Source organism: Vitis riparia, chromosome 15 (genome assembly GCF_004353265.1).
Source record: "Vitis riparia cultivar Riparia Gloire de Montpellier isolate 1030 chromosome 15, EGFV_Vit.rip_1.0, whole genome shotgun sequence".
NCBI lineage: Eukaryota > Viridiplantae > Streptophyta > Magnoliopsida > Vitales > Vitaceae > Vitis > Vitis riparia.
In genome coordinates, this window is record NC_048445.1 from 6,970,462 (window position 1) to 6,990,951 (window position 20,490).

At 27.3% G+C, this 20,490-nt stretch overlaps 1 protein-coding gene across 1 annotated transcript in view; it reads right to left on the bottom strand.

Annotated features, from left to right (window-relative positions):
- The window catches only part of LOC117932410 (protein ELC-like), a 96,398-nt gene that overhangs the window by 72,580 nt on the left and 3,328 nt on the right, over nt 1–20,490 (bottom strand). The window lies entirely within an intron of this gene.

Genomic DNA, 20,490 nt, shown 5'->3' on the forward strand with positions numbered 1-20,490 from the left:
CACAGTGAGCAAGAGCAATAATTAAATCCCTCAATTGCATTTCAAGCCTATGTATTTTTCCTTGCAATGTTGGGCACCCTTATCCAAGTGATGTTTCAAGGCAACGGTGTTTCTCCAATATTTCAAAAATATAATGCCATTATATCGACTTTTATTGTTGCTATATCCATCTATGTTGGAGCAGTTATTGTTGGTAAAAGGTTTCGGATTGGGATTATTGGGATCATTTGTCTCCTGTCTGGTACAATGCCCCAATCTTATTGTTATTGATTTTAGTTCCAATATTTGGATGGTCTTCTTTGCAGCAAAGATGGCATGGGACCATTTGCAACAACTATGTCACCAGCTTCTTTACCAAGCAAGTGGTCGAGTATCCAACTTATTTGTCATACTCAAGACTCATTTTAATCTCACACCAGAATCACAAGAGCTTCCAGTTTAGACTCCATTTCTCCCATTTGAAAAGCAAGTATGATGCTAAACGTACCGTGACTGTTATATTTGTTTGCCACTTTTAGACTTGCAATGTTGATTTTCAAGTTGTATGAATAAGATAGAATCGAGAATGTGTATGTTATAAAATTAACTTGCGTAAATATTTTAGTTAGAATAGACTTTTTACTTCTCTGCAAATGCAAATAATATACTTTTAATGAAGATGAAAACATCATTTGATGGACTAAATTAAATAGGACACCCACTTAGAATATGATTGTTGGGTTCAAACTTCATATGAATACATTATTTGTTATTATGATAACATAAGTCAATTTTAATTTCTTTTTTCAAATAATTATCAAGCAAATGTATCATTTCCAAAATTTATCACTTACAAAGTTTCATGTATTGGGTTTCACTTATTTTTCTTTTTATTATTTAATCATATTTCACCTATTTTCAAATTTCAATTTTTACAAGAGACAAACATTATACTAACAACAATTTTTTTATATATATAAAAACTGTGTCTATAAATAATACAAATTAGATAATAAAAAAAAAATGTACAACTTATGACCTAGGAAAGTGAGTAGACGTCATGATTTAGATTACACAATATAATTTTTTTTTTTTTTATGTGTTAACTATTTTCGAGAGCTAGAGTTTAGTTTAATCAAATTTATTAGGATTACAATTGTTCACGATTTTAATAATCAAATTCAATCAAAGTTTATGTGCATTAAGCAAAATTCACTAGGGAAGAAAATATAAAATAATTTTTTAAGATATTAAACTATTTCTAAAATAATTAGTTTGGGAAAGAACAATTCATTTTGACTTGAATTTTACATTGAGGCCAAACCCAGTCTAGGAGCTAAATTTTTAGTAGTTAGAGCTATTCCGAAGGCCCACTAGGCCAAGCTAAGAATGGCCCGGGCCAGTATGGTCTGTTTACATGCCTACTTTTTATTATAGGTCCACTTAACTGCATCTCCTAACGACACTCTAGTGAAATACGAACTGACCCAAATAAATTTCCTGACTCTAACTACTTCCTACAATTTTGCCAAAAAACACCTAATTTCTCATTGAAAAAATGATTAAAAATAAGAATAACAACATAATCAAGTTATGGTTCAAAAGAATTTAACAAAAAAAAAAAAATTCTATTTAACATTAAAAAATTGAAAATAAGTAAAACATAAGATGAGTTACAAACTAAGTGCACGAAAAGTAAATCCAAAATGGGATAGCTAACTAGGGACAATAATATAAACAAGTAGGCCTATCAAGTTATTGAATCCACAGAATCTCTAATCTCCCTATGCATTATGAATTATATTCAATAATTTGAATTTCTTGTCCTATTGGTGGAGAAGTTGATTCTTTTCCATGGCATCAGCCAAGAGGATTATGAGACATGTACGAGCCTTTCAAAAGCTAAAAATTTTAAGAAACAACCTATTAAGAAAATTTAGAAATATGCAATATTAAAAAAGTTTAACCTTTCACAATGTGATCATACTCATAATCACATGGTTTATAAATCATATGTTGTCAAATCCAAATGTTATATTTGGTTAATAGAATAAGACATGTATATATCTATATATATATATATATATATTTAATGAACATAATATTCTTTTGAGATATCTTATATTATATATCAAAATATTTTTTATATATTGAATAATACATATAATAATATTATTTTATACAATTTTTTTAGTTTTAAATTTTAAATTTAATTTTTTTAACTAATTTTTTTATTTTATAAAATAAGTAATATAAAAAATATGAAAAGAATAAATTTATGGTATATATATATATATATATATATGAATAGGAAAACCATTATTGAGTTTTTTGTTCTTTAAAATAGAAAATAGATTTTTAAGGTCAAAACAAATTTGATAAACATTTTACAGAAAATAGTTTTTTTTTTTTTTTTAATGTTTTGAAAACAAGTTATTTTTTAGGATAAATTTTAGGCATTTTTAGTTATTTTTGTACAATGTTATGAACAACAATTACAAATATGAAAAATATTTTTAAAAGCTTTTGCATGACATGTAAATAAATAAAGGATAAGATGAGAAAATTATTTTCATATTTTTGAGTTGTCAAATAATTTTATTCCTAAAAATAATTGAAAATCATTTTTAAAATCTACTATCAAAAGTTGTTTTTCAAAATATTATTAGACAAGTTTAGTACTGATATTAGTATATTTTTATTTATATAAAAAATTAAATGTTGTTTTTAATGTTGTTATGATTGTAAACTATTATATTTTATTATTTTGTAAATTTTATCATCATTATCTTTATTTTTTATTTAAAATTAAATAAAAAAATCAAAATTCTTAAAAAAATATGAAAAGAAAGTATATCACAACTTGTATTAATTAAAAATCTTTATTTTCTATTCTAAAATGAAAAAACAAAATTAAAGTTATGGAGAGAAAGTGCATTCCAACCTACATTAATTAAGAAGTGATATACTGTGTCAATAAAAAATAGAAAAATAACTAAAGGTTAAATAAGTCACTTAATAAATAGGTAGTATGAGTTGATGGTTTTATTATTAGACTGTAACAAGGATTTTTATTTTCATTTTAAATGCATTTCATGGTGGTGTAGGAGATGTTTATATATATAGTAACCAACCTTACATCCTACGACACAATTTCAATGTGAAACCAATCTTCTAAGCCTAAAAAGGTCTACTTTTGCCCACTTGGAAGAAAGTTTGAATGACTTCATGGAAAGTCCTAAAATCACCCACTTCACCACCTACTCCCCATGCATTATGTAAGAAGCCCCAAATTCACCGACTTCCAAGTTCCCCAATATTATATAAAAATCCCAAAAATCACCCCCTTCCCAAGTATCCTAACATTATATAAAGTGAGAATAATGTTAGCCCCAAATTGTGTGTGAATGAGAGTGCAAAAGACGGGAAAAATGCTATTGAAATTAGACTTTACTTTCAACAAGTACACCCAAATAAAGTGAGAATAACCATCCATATTTGTTAAAAGATACAAAAAAACCATCATGTTTTGGTAAATGAAAAGCACCCCATATGTCTATATGCAACAAATCAAAAGGACATTGTGAAATAGAATTGGAAATGGGAAAATGCAACCGCTTTTGCTTAACCAAATGATAAATAGAACAATGTGGTGAATGATCAACAACTTACAACAAATTAAGTCTTACATAAGAAGGGTGTCCTAAATGAGTATGCCAAAGTTCATGATCAGGCTTAGAATTCTGGAATGACTATCGGTTTCCAACTAGGTGATATGGTCATGGCAGAGGCTCTGGACTCCTTTAGTTAGCTTTGGCTGATCAGCCAAAAACATACTATAAGAAACTATGTCTTGTTATATATAATTCATTCTTAGACATGGAATAACTGTTAAGATATAGCTGGAGAGCATTGAAGCACCTGGGACATAGATAATAATAGCATCCATTATAGAATCAAATGCCTCAACTTATATCCCTCAAAAGGGTTAAAGTTAACTTCGGGATGACATATGAATGAGTGAACCATGCTCAAGGACATGCCTGGCTAGATTGCATATCAACTTAGCCCCATGTCCATCTGCACCAGCCTTCCAGCCTTCTAATCAAAGCATTGAACAGCATCAACCATAGTATGCATCAAACTGGATACCAACAACATCCCTGGGCAGCCTCTGCTTACACCGCCAAACAAGATAAAATTGATGTTTTTTTCCTTAGTTTGTTCAAAATCCCCTTGTTCTTTCGAGCAAATCAAGAACCCTTCTATTGGAACTCATTAGGATCATCCCATTTCTCATGGTCTTTCATGCCAGATGTCACAGGTCATGGAAGGTACAGTCTGAGTGTTTCTTTCACAACTGCTTACAAGTAGGGGAGGTTTGGGATATCTGATTCTGGTGGCAAGTTTGTTAAGATTACCATTCATTTAGGAAGTCAAATCAATTTTATTACATGCTGATATGTAATTTATGTATTTTAGGAAGGTTCATATATTCTTTTCTGTTTTTATTTTATTTTTTGACATTTTTTACTGATCTTCAGGACAGATTTTAAGGAATCAGTTCCCATTTTCCATCTACCTTAACTGTACATATCTTTTTAGAGACTCATCTTTCAAATCAATATACAAAATTCATTTTCACCATAGATTTGTCAACAAGTCTAATTCCTCCAACTACTAAGTTTATTTCTTCTCTGACCTTGAATGCATCAGGATAGTTAATGAACTTGGCTATTGCCCATTGCATGCTTCCTGCTGAGGTATCAGTGCCTGCATTACATAGATCCTGGCACAATGATAGTATATATGAGAGATGAAGCAGATCAAGCTAGTGTAACTCAGTAGTGTCTAACTTGGAAAATCTGGGGAACAATGAGGGTCTATTTTCGTTCCTCTTTGCTCAATAAATACTTCCCAGAGCTGAATATGCTCTGTTTAAAAATGCCAGAATCCAATTTCTTGAATGTTGTTTTAAGTTAAGTCATACGAAACCGTACTGAGAGAAAGAAGCTTAGAAAAAAAGGTCCTTTGGAAGAATATGGTGCAAACTTCAATACTTCAACTTGAAAGCTTGCTCTGTTTTAAGCTGTGTAGATCACTTTCAGTGGTTAAATAACTTTTGAAGTTTGAAATTTGAGATTCTGAGCTTTCCAACAATATTCTGACAATAAGTTACATCTTAATCCTTAGGAAAGCAGAGCAAAATTAGTAACAAAAGATAAGAAGTCTGCATGTATGGACGGTGGTGTCCCAAACTTCATAGGTGCTAGGTTCCATTGTGATGATGGTACAAATCCCTTGTACTTCGCAAGTGTTGAAACATTTCAAAATTTTAAAATAAAATATAATAATAATCTAACGCTAAATTGATAAAAAATAAATTAATATAAACATGTGTTATAGATTTTTATTTAATTAAATTTAAAAAAAATCAAAATAATAATTCGATATTAAATTAATGAAAAATAAATTAAAATAATAGTTGTAACTTGAAAAAATAAAATAAATACTAAATGAATATTAGTAAAAAAATAGTTGAATATGCTTTACCTCCCCATCCTTTCCACGTGTTTTACGCTTTGTCCCCTCTTATTTATAACCTAACATTTTGCACCTCAAATTGTTAAAGACAACATTTTGTCCACTTACAAAGCCTTCATAAAATTATAAAAAGGATTACATTTTTTCATACTTTGGTTTGAACCCTAATTTGAAATTGAGTATGTCTTCAAAATATAATGACTACCGATTTTGATTTTTGATTTTAAAAAGTTGTTTGCATGATTATTTGTGATTTTTTACCTATGTTACTAAGTATGACAACTTTGAACTTGTATAGCAGGTATTTTTCTTTATATTTCAATTTTGTTTTTTAACTTAATGAATGAATTGTTGATCGACTTTTTAATAAATTTGGGGGTGAAATGTTGCTTTTTAATAAATTTGGACGGTAATGTATTGAGTTTTAAATGAAAAATAAATTAAAATAATAGTTATAATTTGGAAAAAAATAAAAACAAAATAAAAACTATTTGAATATTAAATTGATTTTAAGGAAGATTTTATTTATTATTTATTTTAATTTTTAGGGCAATATTTAAAAATATGACAATTTAATAAATATTTACAAGTTTACATACTTTGAAAGAATCTAATTGAAAGTTATGTTGAGAACTGTTTATCATAAATTTGGAAGTGGTTTTAAAATTGAGATATTTTAATAAATATTTTACAAGGAAACTGTGTTTCTATAAATAAAAAAAATCCCAGTTAATCCACCGTGGGACGTCAACAATGGCGGCTGGCGACAAGAAAAATATGAACCCTACGAAATCCCATTCTTGATCCAACGGTGGAAACAATTGAAGGGGTTACCATACGCCATTCATGGCACGGTGGGAAGTGGGAAACTTACCCCACAAATCCTATGAGAGATGTGATATTATATAAGAAGTTTATTTCAAAAAAAGATTTTCCAGGGAATCATTTATTTCATTTTAAACTTTAAAGTTTATTAATTGGACTATTCTCCTTTTGGGTTTAGTCCCAAATATAATTTTACATTCCAATTTATTAAGTTTTATACTGAATAAATTGAAAATTATGACAGTTAAATAAAAGAAAAAATTTGAAAAATAAATAGTTTTTAGACTTTATATATTTATTTATTTATTTTTAAACAGCAAAATTTAATATTTAACATTTTGTTTTTTATTTTGTCCTTCAATGTCTTATGAATAAAAAGAAAATGCTAAGTGATATATTATTATAAAGCTATATTTGGTACCTGAAAATGTGACATAAGATTAAATATTTTATTTCAATTCTTATTTATGTATGAATATGAATGAATTTAGTGATTTTAATTTTTGTGTTTTGTAAGATTACTTAGAATGATTATTTATTTCTACGCTTGGTAACAATCAAAATGAGAATGAAAAAAAATAAAATAAATAATAATACTCTTAACACATAATTTAAAGTAATTTTTTTATTTTAAAAATATCTTTTGAGAGTATTTTTGTTAAATAATAGAATTAAAAAAATAATATTTACTCAATAAATAAAGTGGCCCAAATAAATTTCTCAACTCAATACACTTCCTACAATTCTACCAGAAAAAGACTCAATTTCTCATTACATAATTTACATTCTTATTGAAAAAATGAGAATAAAAACAGAATCAAGTTATGACACAAAAGATTTTATTTTTTTTAATTCTATCAAAACCTTAAAAAATTGAAAATAAGTAAAACAAAAAGATGAGTTATAAACCAAGCACACCAAAAGTAAATCCAAAAGTGGGATAGTTGGCTAGGGATAATAATCTAAACAAGTAGACTTATCAATTGTTGAATCTATAAAATCTGTAATCTCCCTGGTCATTATGAATTATAGTCAATAATTTGAATTTCTTATACTGTTGGTGGGAAAGTTGATTCTTCTACATGACATCAGCCAAGAGGGATTATGAGACATGTACGTGCTTTTTAAAAAACAAAAATCTTAAGAAACATAACCTATTAAGAAAATTTAAAAATAAGTAATTTTTAAAAATATTATGAACAACAATTAAAAATATGAAAAATATTTTTAAAAACATGTAAATAAATAAAAGATAAGATGAGAAAATTATTTTCATATTCTGAGCTGTCAAATAATTTTATTCCTAAAAATAATTGAAAAGCATTTTTAAAATCTGCTATAAAAAAACTATTAGAGATGTTTTTCAAAATATTATTAGACAAGCCTAGTATTGTCATTAGTATTTTTTACTTATATAAAAAATTAATTTTTAGTGGTTGGAAATTATTATAAGTTTAAAATGTGTGTATATTTTCTTTTTACTTAATTTAAAAGAATTTATCCCACATCAATGGGGACAAAATATTTTTTCCATTTAATATTTTATCTTATGGTGTGATGTGTTTTTACTTTTCTTAAGCATTACAAAATTGTAGTGGGCCTAAATCTCATTTCCCTTTACCTTAAAGAATCAAGTGGGCCATTGTTAGTAACTTCATCCACCATGGTTATATTATTGATATCTTGATGGAAGAAGCTATTTTTAATGTTGTTTTGATAGTAAAACATTGTATTTTATTATTTTGTAAATTTTATCATCACTCATATATTTATTTTTTTATTTAAAATTAAATAAAAAATTAAAATTCTTAGAAAATACGAAAAGAAAGTATATCACAACTTATATTAATTAAGCGTCTTTATTTTCTATTCTAAAATGAAAAAACAAAATTAAAGTTATGAAGGAAAAAGTGCATTCCAACTTACATTAATTAAGGGATGATATACTAGGCAAATAAAAAATAGAAAAAATAATTAAAGGTTAAATAAATCACTTAATAAGTAGTATGGGTTGATGGTTTCATTATTAGACTATAATAAGGATTTTTATTTTCTTTTTCTTTTTAAATGCATTTCATGGTAGTGTAGAATTTTTTTGTATAAGGGTTTTTAAATTGTAATATATATATAGATGCATAGTTGTGTTTTGTCCTAAATTCCGACTTCCAAGTTCCCCAATATTATATAAAAATCCTTAAAATCACCTATTTCTTAAGTTTTCTAACATTATATAAAAAGCCCTAAATTCACCTATTAGGAAAATGCTATTTGATGTACTACCATCACCATAACCTCAACCTCGTGCAAAGGTATCGAGTGGTTACTAATAGTAAAAAATAAATAATAAAAACAAAATGTATTCATTATTATTATGATTATTATTTTGTACTTTTACCATCCATTATTCATATCTTAGCATATGGTAGAAAAGATGGCAAAAGATTAGTGTATAATTTTAAGTAAAATGATCAAAATATTTAAAGAAAAAATTAATAATTGATGAAGAATTTTTGGTAAATTTATAAATTTGTAATAAATATTAATAAATGATAAACAAAGTAGTTTTTAAATTGGTTGCAGTAGTTAAACATTATATCTTATTATGATTTTCCACCTTCAAAACTTAATAATCAAATTTGATAACAAATTTCTATCTTTTTTTTATATATATATACAAAATAACAAATTTCTATCTATTTAAAACTTTTGAAATGTGGAATCTTTTACTTGACATCTTTATATATACATTTGTGAATTTTATCTTTATTTTTTATTTATAAAATTAAAGGATAAAATTAAAACATTAAAAATAAAAGAGAAGTATATCCCAACTTACATCAATTAAGAGAAGATATATTAAGCAAATAAAGAATAAAAAAATAATGATAAAATAAATCACTTATTAGTTAGTATTTAATGATTTACATTATTTGATTGTAGCAATGAGTTATATTTTTATTTTTGTGTACAGGGGTTCTTAAATTATAATATATTTTTTTATTTTCCTTTTTGATATATAGTTTTTTTTTTTTTTTTTTTTTGGTGTTTGATATTGTGCTATCTGCAGTTTTAAAAGAAATGAAAATTATTTATCCCACATCGTTTCAAAATTAAAAATATTATATATATTTATTAAAACTTTGATACCCTTAAAAAAAATCGAATAAGCACTAAGCTAGACGCACAAAAATTCAACATCCATGCCTCTGTCTCCTTCGTAAATTAACAGCTCTTTAAACAATAAATTTGTCTCCTTCGTAAATTAACAGCTCTGTAAACATCGACATACAACGACATCTGCTTGCGCAGCATCCTTCCATCAGGCTTCAAACCAACAAGCGCTGTCTTCTGAATTCCCCTCCCCTCCATTCAGGCAAAAGCATTCCCCTGCAACAGCATTTACAATATCTGCCATGGTCACACAACCACGGTATATGCCGCCTTTTCTCATGTCCTGTTATTTTATGGTTGCCTAATCATACCATACACATATTCCTACTTTCTTCCCCATCATTTTCTTGTATCAAAAGCCCCAACGGCTTTTGCCTCGTGCCCCTTTTCCATTTTGTTACTCTATTCATCTCCATTCTGTTTTCGATATTCTTTTACCTTACTTAACCCATTTGTTTAATTCAATATACTCATTTTAAATCATTTCCTTCAACTTTTATGTTTTACTAATTTTCACCATAAGTATTCATCAATTAAATTTAACCTATGCGTGTGCCTTCATTTAATATATACTCATTTGAAAATATATCTTAACCCATTAAAATTCTCTCATGTATGGGTTTCAATAAAAATAATACCACCGTTGGTATCACTCTTTTCCCTCAACGCTCTTCTACTTGTGAGCACTTAATATTTCAAACTCTAGTTTTAGGTTAAATTTTCATCTCAATTATTTGCTTTTCAAATATACTTGTTGGATATTACATGTTTTATCCACTAAAACACAAAGTGTTGTTCTTCATATTTATGATGTACTTTTAATATTTTAAAATTATAATTGATTTAGATGATACTATATAATATTCTCTAAAATTAGATAAAAGGATTGATTTGATCATATTTATCTCATATTTTTAATTAGTACTACTAGTATCTTATTTTCACAAATCTAATTGAATTTCCTACTTATTTTTTTATTATTTTTATGACAGAACTTCATTAGCTTTCATCTTTTTCCTTACGATTTTGGGTTCAACTGCCCCTGCGAAATACCAATATGAGAATCTTTCCCCGTTCGCACAACACAATATAGCTGTGCAAATCTCCTTTATTTTAATGAAATATTATATACGAACAATTAAAAATATGATGAATTCTCAAAAAAAAAAATTGTATTATATATATATATATATGAGTAAATACATAAGTTGAAATTTTTATTTTCATATTTGAGTTCTCAAATAATTTTGTTTATAAAAATAATTGAGAATTTTTTTTTTTTAAGAAAAAAAACTATTATAAAAAGGCTATTTGAGAACCATAATGTTGAATGGCTGTTATATTTTTCTTCTTAATTTTTTTTTTTCATATATAAAATTCCCATGTAGTTTACATCATTTAAAAGAATTTATCGTAAATCAATCGGAAATGAAATATTTATTGACTTATATTTTATCTTATCAAAATATGTGTTTTTTTATCTCTTAAGCATTACAAAATTGTAAAGCTTTCGGTAATTCTAAATAGAACTTTAATTCTTAATAATATTAAATATTATGTTATTTGTTTTTTAAATAATTTATTTTTATTGAACATTAAAAAGTAAAAAAAACTAACATATTACTTTTTTTATTTAGAAAAAGTCAAATATTTTGATTTTTTTAATTCAGAAAAAAGCTTATAACAAGTTATAAAAAAAAAGTAAAAAAACAAACAATGCAAATTTTAAAAGCATATTAATTTCAATAAAAAGTAAAAAAAAAAAAAAAAACAAACATTCTCTAAGTCTCATTCTTCTTCATCCTTCTAGGAAGTAGGAACAAGTGAGACTAGTGTTAATAACTCCATCCACCGACATATGCTTTTAGTACATGGAACCCGGTTCAATTAAAAATTATGGTGGTTAAATAAAAGAAAAAATTTGAAAAATAAATAGTTTTTAGACTTTATTTATTTATCATTAAACACTAAAATTTAATATTTAATTTTTAGTTTATCAACCACCACTTTTAGCATATTCTAACATTTTGGTTTTATTTTGTACTCCAATTGTCTTGTGAATAAAAAGAAAATGTTAGGTGATACAATATTACAAAAGCCATATTTGATATATGAAAATGAGGCATAAAATTGAACATTTTATTCCAATTCTTATTTATCTATGAATATGAATAAATTTAGTGATTTTAATTTTTGTGTTTGAATACACTTACACGTTAAGATTGCTTAGATTAGAATGATTATTTATTTTTATAACAATGTTTGGTAACAATCAAAAGGAGAATGATAAAAAGAAATAAATAGATAACAATACTCTCACACATAATTTTAAATTTTTTTAAAATATATATATATATATATATATATCTTTTGAGAGTTTTTTGTTAAATAATAAAATTAAAAAAAAAATCATATCTTATTATTGTTTTCCAACTTTAAAACTTAATAATAAAACTTAATAACAAATTTATATTTATCAAAAACGTTTTAAATTATGAAATCTTTTCTTGGATATATTTTTATTTTTTATAAATTTTGCTATGAATGTGTCTTTATTTTCAAGTAGTAAAATTAAATGACACAATTAAAGACGTTAAAAATGAAAGAGAAGTATATCTCAACTTACATCAATTAAGAGGAGATATATTGAGCAAATGAAGAATTAAAAAATGATTAATGATAAAAATAAATAATGTATAAATTAGTATTATGTGTTAATGGTTTACATTGTTAGTGTGGTAGAGATTTTTATTTTTTTTATAAATACATTTCATGGTGGTGTAGAAATTTCTTTGTATAAAAGTTTTTAAATTTTAGTATGGATGTTTTTTTTCTTTTTCGAATGAGCTTTTTCTATATGTGTGATGTTTGACAACCATGGTTCCTTTATTTGTGATGTTTGACAACCATGGTTCCATGTAGTCGACTATAGTTGTGTGACTGACTGCCACGTAACCTCAGGTGAGAGTAATTAGATTGACTAGATTGGCGAGAGAAGCAGAACTGAACCAAGGCAGAGACACGCCCGCAGGCCACGGAGGCAGAGAAATAGGTTCGACTGAATAACAGATTGGCGAGAGAAGCAGAACTGAAGCAGAACTCTGTTTCATGGCGGGAGAAGCAAGGTATGCCTTACCTTATCTTCTTGTATTTGGCATTGTCACCTCTACTTCCAGCTTTATATATCAGACAAGTTATCTGTGTTCCCTTTAGATACCTTAGTATCCATTTCAAAGCCTCCCAATGGGTCTTCCCCGGGTTTCCCATGAACCTACTAACCAAACTCACAGCATAGGCCAAATCGCCATAAACTTCTCCTCTTCATCAGTACTTGGAGACTCAGATGATGTTAGCTTAAAATGATGCACCATGGGTTTAGCATCTTTCATCCCAAATCTGTCAATCACTTTCTTAATATAAGACCTCTAAGAAAGATAAAGTTCACCTTTCTGTCTATCTCTAGTTATCTCCATCCAGTAAAATCTTTTGAGCAGGACCTATGTCCTTCATCTCAAATTCAGCTTGCAATAGCAACTTCATGATTTCAATTTCAGAAATATTCCCACTAGCTATTAGCATATCATCTACGTTAAGTAACAAATATGCTAAAATCTGATCATTCTTAAATTTGATATAAACACAACTATCAAACTTACTCCTAGTGAAACCAATATGCAGCATATACTCATCAACACGCTTGTACCACTGTCTAGGACTTTGTTTAAGTCCACATAAAGACTTTCTTAATAACCATACCTTGTTTTTGTCCTTCACAAACCCCTCGGGTTGTTGCATATAAACTGTCTCTTGCAGTTCACCATGTAGGAATGCTGTTTTGACATCTAGCTGCTCCAATTCCATGTTTCTATCAGCAACCAAAGCTAAGATCATCCTGATTGAAGAATGCTTCACCACTAGCGGGGCCTTCTCCATTTGACTTTTCTATTACTTCGAACTTCTTCTTCAACTCTTACGAGTTTAGTGCCGCCTGAACCTCCTCCAATGTCAGAGATTGCCCTCTCCCATACAACATTGCATCAACAAAATGTTCGTATGACTTTGGTAGAGCACTCAGAAGTATTATTGCCTGATCTTCCTCTTCCATCTTGACATCTACATTTTCAAGATCATCAATAATCTTGTTAAACTCATCCATTTGATCTTCAATGGATTTTCCCTCTGCCATCCTAAAAAAGTAAAGCCTCTGTTTCAAATAGAGTCTATTGGCCAGTGACTTCGTCATGTACAGCTTCTCCAACTTCAACCATATAGCAGCTGCAGATGTTTCTTTTGACACTTCTCTAAGGGCCTTATCTCCAAGACTCAGGATAATGGCACTTTGTGCCTTTTCAAGAATGTCATTCTTCTCCTTTTCTGATAAGGTTTTTGGTAGATCTTTTCACCTTTCAAAGCATCTTGAAGACCTTGTTGAACCAGAAGGGCTTTCATCTTGACTCTCCAGAGACCGAAGTCGCTTTTTCCAGAGAACTTTTCTATATCGAACTTTGCAGATCTCATTTCTTGAACCGCTCTGATACCACTTGTTGCAATTTCTGGTCTTCCAGATCAGTTTTTCTTTGGTAGATCTTGTTCAAGAAAGCTTCTCTTTATCAAGCCAAAAATTTATTGCATTTCGCTCTGTATTTTCTATATGATTTTCCTAACACTTTCTCTCTTTACACAAAAATTAAAAAAAATGCTGTCTCAGAATTACACACAAGAAATGCACTCTCTGAAAAAATCAAAGCTCTCCTCTCTGTTCTCTTTCTCTTTCCCTATGTATAGTTCAGGTTACAAGAGAAAATAACAGAAAAAGAAACTTACTAACTAACCATTTCAGATAACAAGTGGCAGAAATTTATGAGTCACACTTATAACACTATTTGTGCCTTCATTATTGAGAAGGCTTTGTGCATTTTCTTGTTTTATTCCTAAATTTCATTAATAACTTGTTAATTAAACACTCAAAATAATTTCATTTTCTTGGCATTGCAGCGAGCAAGAGCAAGGGCTATTTCAAGCTTATGCACTCTACCTCGCAGCTTATGCACTCTACCTCACGATGTTAGGTGTTCTCATCCAAGTAAAATTTCAAGGCAACAGTGCCTCCTTATTTGAGAAGCATAATGCAATTATATATTCTTTTATTGTTGTTATTTGCATCTTCACTGGAACAATTATTCTTGGTAAAAAGTTTGAGATGAAGACTATTGAGCCCATTCGACTCCTCTCTGGCGCAATGGCACCAATTTTATTGTTGTTGGTTTTAGTTCCAATATTTGGATGGTTGCTGCTTGTTTTATGGATCTTCTTTGCTGCAAAGATGGGGTGGGATTGCTTACAGAAACTATATCTGAAATTTTTTTGCGAAGAACCTCATAATCCCCAAGAAGAGGGATCTCAAGAGCTTCCAGTTCAGAGTCCATCTCCCAGTGATGGACCTCGTAATCCCCCAGAAGAGGGATCTCAAGAGCTTCCAGTTCAAAGTCCCCCATCTGAAGAGCAGGTTTGATGCTAAACGTACTGTAACTGTTATATTTGTTTGCCACTTTTAGACTTGCAATGTTGGTTTTCAAGTTGTATGAATAAGATTGAATCAAACTGTTATATTTATTCTTAAGTTGTTAAGAATGATAAGAGATTCAAGAATGTGTATGTTATATTTTATTTTTCTGAAGTTCTTAGACTTGCAATGTGTATGTTATATTCAAGAATGTTATATTTACTCATGAGTGGTAATAATCCCACACCGGGACCACATGAGCTTCTAGTTTAGACTCCTCTTCCATTAGCAGGTATGATGCTAAATGTACCATGACTGTTATATTTGTTTGTCACTTTTAAACTTGCAATGTTGGTTTTCAAGTTGTATGAATAAGATTGAATCAAACTCATATCTATTAGGGTTCTTTTATTTTTCATTTTAAGTTCTTATGAATGATAAGAGATTCAAAAAATATTCAAAGGTTAAAATTATCCAACAATAAATCTTATCATTCACAAAAATTCATAAAATAATTGACTATTTCGTGTCATTATCACTCTCAGTTTACATGGTAATTCTCCCAAAGATAATTCCAATATATTTTAGGCATGTTGTTTAAATCTACATACTAATATTATATTTGTTTATCATGAATATATTTTAGGGCTTTTCACAAATATTTTGTAAAATAAATTAAAAAAATTTAGGAAAGAGTGGAAGAAATTAAAAAAAAAAAAAAAACACTTAGATGTCTTAACCATAATACTGTAATTGTTTCTTATCCTCTGAAACCCCACATACTTTTCCTAATCCTTCATTTTTAAATTAAAAAAGCGTAAGAAATGAAAAAAAAAAAAAAAAAACATTTATAGCATATTGTAATTGTTTACCAATGATTCAAAGTACACAATATATTAAAAAAAAAAAAATTGTTATAATTGTAGAGGGATCAAAAGAAAAAAAAATTGAAAAAGAAAAAGAAAATGAGTGTATATTCAACTTTAAAATATTTTGTTTATAAATGTATAAATGTAAATTTTTTTATCAATATAATTATTTATTTTTTTCCAAAGTAAATATAAGGACAAAAATATTAAAATGAGATTACATGACCATCTTTAAAATAAATATCTTTAAAAGTAAGACCCTATTTGATAAATGTTTTTAAAAACAGTTATAAAAAACAGTTTTTAAAAATTATTTTTTTATATTTTATAAAACAAAGATTTAAAATATTTTTTTACTAATTTTTAATATTTTTAAATATGTTTTAAAAATAATTTTTATATTAACTATAAAATATTAATTGAAAACACTTGTTTTCTATTATTAAAAATAAAAAATAGTTTTTAATTAATAAACATTTCTTTTTCCCAAAAAAAAAAAAAACTATTATCGAATTGTTAAACAAGCTCTAACTGTCTTTCAATGAACAGCATTTTTGATGGGGTTGGATCTCCTCTTAAATTTCTTTCCGTTGGTATTTATTTCAATTAAATGCTTATAAAAATATTATTGTTCTTTCTTTTCTTTTTTAATCTTCCCCGCCGTCTGCATCTGAACCGTCTAAATATAGATGGGACCGAATGTAATGACGTGGACGGTCCGATGCCGGTGGACCGAAGAGGATGGCCTACACTTCGTGCACTTGCCAACCTTTTGAATTGTCATCGTCTCAGCGTCAATTCTCTGCAACACCTGAAAATGCCCAAATCAAACCCTAATTTCCCGTACCTTTCATCCAGCAATCCTCCTGGCAACTTGTTCATGGACTCAAACCAACTCGTCGACTCGCTCACCGCTCATATCTCTCTCTATCACAACCGCTCCCCAAGCTCTAGCCCGAACCCTAACCCTAACCCTAGATCTTCTATTCTTAAATGGTTCTCATCTCTCACCGTCCAGCAGCGCCAGTCTTACATTTCAGCGGTAGATTCCAACTTCGTCCAGATTCTCCTCCAAATGCAATTCAAGCTCTATACCCATGGTCATGGCTTCTTCATTATCCTCCCTGACCTCCCCTCACGTGATCGCCCACACCTTCCCAGCCTCTGCTTTCGGAAGTCACGTGGTCTGCTGGCCCGAGTCAGCGAGTCAAACAACTTGGAACGATTGATTAACGACTCGGTTAGGTTGTTCGGGTCCAAGGAAGGTGAGCGAGTGGAAGATTGTTCGTGTTCGGCGAGTTTTCTCGATTCACTCACTGTTTGTGAAGAATTTGTGTCAAATGTGGATCGGTTTGTCGCGGCAATGGATAGTGTTTCGAATGGGGGGTTTTTGAGGGGTGAAGAAAGCGGGCTGGGCTCAGATTGGGTTGAATTGGATATGTTATATTATGATATATAGTATATAAAAATATTTTTTATATATTGAATAATACATATAATAATATTATTTTATAATAAATTTTATACAAATTTTTTAGTTTTAAAATTTTAATTTTAATTTTTTAACTAAACTTTTTTTATTTTATAAAACAGGTAATATAAAAAATATTAAAGAATAAATTTATGAAAACCATTATTGAGTTTTTTATTCTTTAAAATAGAAAATAGATTTTTAAGCCCAAAACAAATTTGATAAACATTTTACAGAAAATTGTTTTTTACAAAAATTGATTTGAGAACAAGATTTTTTTTAGAATAAATTTTAGGTGTTTTTAGTTATTTTTTGTAAAATGTTATGAACAACAATTAAAAATATGAAAAATATTTTAAAAAACTTTTGTAACATATGTATATATTTTTAAATTGTAATATATATTTTTTATTTTTGAGTTAGTTTTCTTTTTTATATATAAGGTTTTTTTTTTTTTTTTGTCTTTGAAATTGTGTTATCTACGGCTTTAAAACAAATGAAAATTATTTATCCCACATCACTTCAAAATTAAAAATATTATATATATTTATTAGAACTTTGATACCCTTAAAAAGTGCTAGTACAACAAAGCAAGCAGTTAGCCAATCGGATGATAGATCCGCATCTCAACTGAGCCTCTTCTTAGAAGAACTTCTCAACGTGTTAACCCATCCCGAGATCAACACAATGCAACAAAACAACCTTTTGCAACTTCTTAGAAAAATCTTAACAAAGCCAAAATTTCTTTCTTTGCATGTGTCTTTTGACAGCTAAAAAAGGAGGATAAAAAACTTAGCACCTACCCACATTTTATAATGTAGAATTTTCAGGTCAAAGTCATCATTTAGTCAAGAAAGCAAAGAACAAAGAGAGAGAATTAACCACCAAAAATAAAAATTTAACTGCAAATCCATGTATCAAAATGTCCCAAACCAAACTTCCAAACGCAATCTAAATTATAAAACAAATCCAAAAAACGACTTGTGAATTATTTGATGATGACAAAAGTTTGCCGTTGGACAAGCAAATGGAAACATATGTAGACATGAAAACATTTCGAATCCAAAAGCATAAATTAAAATAGATCATAACATGTTTTTTGACATCAAAGATTCTTTTATTTTCTCAACACAAATCAATGATCTAAATTCCATGGCAAAGTGGAGGGAAAAGAATAATATCCACGTATCTTCACAATAAACTAACCTCGAATCATTTGATTCCTACACTATATTTCTGTGCGCATTGGCTTGAAGCCTACAATCACAATTTGGTGAGGGGAGAATTGTGTTTTGGGCCCAGCTGGGCCCAAAAATTAACATTTGATCCTTCAACCATCCATATTTAAGCCCAAGACCCAAACAAAGTATGAAAATTAAGATGAAGGATATTATCTTTCATTAATTCCTAAAATACCCTTATCCCTTATATGCCTACAAGTGAATGTGAATTTTATTTTTTATTTTTGTTTTTTTTCCTTTTTTATTCCTTATTAAATATTACTCATTTCTAACTTTTTTTTTTCCTTTTTATTCCAATATATATTTCTATTTTATGTCAAATAAAAAGCAATAATATTTTTTTATTTTTCATTTTTAAAGATATTGAATCTTTTTGCTCTTATTAAAAGCAATGATAAAAATTTTGGGATTTTTCATTCAAATATTTTTTATCTTTTTGTATTTATCTTTTAGTTTAATTTTAATTTTTTATTTTAAATTTATATTACCCTTTCATCTATATTTTTCTCTTATTTTTAATTTTTTTTATATTTTCTACATTAAGCATATTTTAAAAAATTTTAAAATTAACTATCACTTCACCTTATTATATATATATATATATATAGCTTTTTAATTTTTAATGTTTTTATTTTAAAATTTTTTAAAAAATAAATTTGTTGAAAAAAAATAACTAAGATATGAAGTTCTAATATTATATTAATAATTTTTCTTATCTAGATAGATTAATATAAAGTATTTTGACCCACAATAAGAAAATTGTCAATACAATTTTTTAGTTAAACTTTAAAAATTAAGTTTCAAAAAAAATATATTATATAAAATTTTATCTAAAAATTATTGAAAGCGGTATTTAATTTTTTTATTTATTGACTTTCAAATTTATCTAATTTTTTATTTGAAAGGTAATAGAACATGTTTACAAAAAAAAAAAAAATTAGTTTTTCATTTTTTAAATAAATGAGTATAAATATATTAAAAGAATTAAAGATAATCTAAGTAAAAATTTTGATAAATATGATTATAATTTTAAATATGGATTCATTTGGATAAAATTTCACAAAAAAAAAATGGTAAAAAAAAATAAAAAAAACTATCAATAATCGTCTTAATATCAAATTCAAGTTGTTTAAAAATCGTACAAAACCTATTAGGAGCCTTATACACCCTTGTACACTTAGCACATTTCTCTTGTACAATTAGTGTAATACCCTTGTACAATGACACAAATTTCATACTTATCATAACTTAAACGTATTTTCAAAAAGAGACAATATAGAAAATAAAAATAAATAAAAATAAAAACTAGAAAAATATTTTAAAACCAAACTCAAATATAATCTATATAATTTTTAGTTATTTGTTTTCATCTAAAACAAGTAAATATACCTTTCAACCTTTTTTATATAAAAATAAATAAATAAATCTCTACTATGTATTGATATAATCCACTTCTAAAATTAGGTCATATGAAAACATTTTAAATGAGTACTTAAAATAAAACTCTCCATCTATCATCATTTTAATCGAGTACTTAAAATAAAAACTCTCAATCTATCGACTTTCTTTATTTTTCTTTTTCTTATTTTAATAAATTTTTAATTAATTCAAATCATTAAAAAAAAATCCTTAATAAACAAATTTGTAGCATTTCATATAACTTATTACTAAAAGTCATGTTCAAAAAGTTATTAAAATAAGGAAGGAAGAAGATTTTAAAAAAAAAATTAAACTTTTTATTTTATAATAGTAAAAAAAAACTTTAAAATACTTTTTAGTATAAAAAAATTAAAATAGTGAATATATTTATTTTAAATGGTATTTTAATCATTAAATTATTTACTTCTAAAATGTAAACTATAAAAATAAATGTAAAAGATAATTTTT